The following is a 1,804-nucleotide window of genomic DNA, read 5'->3' as shown; positions in this document are numbered from 1 at the left end:
ATGGTGTGCATCCCAATTGAACTAAAAATATGCACAATGGCCACCAACATAGATTAGAGCAGACCTTCCCAAGTCCAGCACATTGCGGCTTCACTTTTTTAAATATAAAATATATTTATTTTGAACTGGAGTCCATAAAATGTAGTGTAATATAATCATTTTGCATAATAATTAGAAAACACACATTGATTACAGACTGAATACATCAAACAAATACACATAAAGGTCATTTCAAACCTGTTTGAATTTGTGGATAGAGGCCCTTCTGAGGTCCCTGGACCCCACTTTGGGAATGGCTGGATTAATGTAGGTCTTGATAAATGATGTTTTATCTCCAAGAATACCTATAAAGAATACATATTTATAAATACCTAATATAATGTAATATAACTTCATGGTTTTTTTGGTTTTAAGAATTCAATTGTTTGACAAAAAGCTCTAGATTAGGTTATTTTGCCGCTTGGTTCACTGGTTCCAAGAATTGTGACGCCCCAGATACAACTGTACCATTTCCACCTTCCAAATAATTATGTATGGGCGATTAATTTTAATGATTGTCTCGTAGTTTTGAGTGCACCCACCCCAAAGCTGTTAAAGGGAAAATCTAAATGTAGAACACATTTTATAAAATGTGTGAAATTGGCCACCTGGTCTTGCATTTTTATGTAATGTGTATAATTTTTTGTAAAGTCTCTCCATCGTCTACTTTTTAAAATTCTGTTCCTGCTCTCATTTTTCTAACTAAGGGCGGGAGAGGGGAGAAATTTGATTGACCATTTCACTCTCTCTCACTTTGCAAACTTACAGACTATCACTTTAAGCTTTTAAAAGGGACAAATATAAATGGAGAAAAATCTTGTTTTGACGAGATGATACTTAAAATAATCTCCAGTAATGGCTAAAACTGGCGCACATTAAAAATATGTAATGAGACTGTATAACAAGATGGGATTTTGGGGGGGAATTGAACTGAATTGAATTGTCTGACGAAAAGCTAAACATTTTTTTTTTTCCGTCTGCTTGGTTCACTGGTTCCCAAATTGCAGCACCCCCTGATACAACTTTACAGCATTTCCACCTTCCAAATAATTATGTATGGGCTATTGATTTTACTGATAGTCTTTTGTGGTTTTGGATGTTCCCGCCCCAAAGCAATAAAGTCTATTAAAGGAACTAATAGTTTTCAGATTATGGAAAAGTCTGTCAATAATGAAGTTGGTTTATACCTCACTTTCTTGTTTAAAAGCATTTAACGAAAGCTTCTTCTGAACTTGAATGTCTTAACTTCAGCTTTGAGAGGCTAAAACCCTAGCGTTGAACACACAGTAGCTTGTTTCAGTCGTGCACCAAACATTACTTTAGGTCAGGGGTGTCCAAACTTTTTTCATGGGGGCCACATATTGGAGCGTACACGGGGTGAAGGGCCATGGGTCGGTGGTTAGTTACACGAAACCTTCGAGTAGCAGAGGTTTAAATTGTGCCTCATGCCTTTATGCTTAAAACCTTAATGCCAGCTCTGTCTCACAATAAAATGCTAGTTAGGTTAGAATTGTGTAGAATTATTACATATTAAATAAAAAGGACCATGATGTGAACCGATTCAGCAAGCAGCCCGAGGGCCACCAAAAATTGGTCTGAGGGCCACATTTGGCCCATGGGCCGCACTTTGGACACCTCTGCTTTAGGTGATCAGCTTGCGGGCTCGGTCGAACATACCAAAGTAAACCGGTCGCTAGGAACTGCGTGACTTGAGGTTGAATGAGTTGTATTTAAAGACTCGACAGATGCTTCCTATTGTTCACCC

This window comes from Gobius niger (assembly GCF_951799975.1).
Source record: "Gobius niger genome assembly, chromosome: 1".
In the NCBI taxonomy this organism is placed as follows: Eukaryota; Metazoa; Chordata; class Actinopteri; order Gobiiformes; family Gobiidae; genus Gobius; species Gobius niger.
This window is presented reverse-complemented; position numbering follows the sequence as displayed.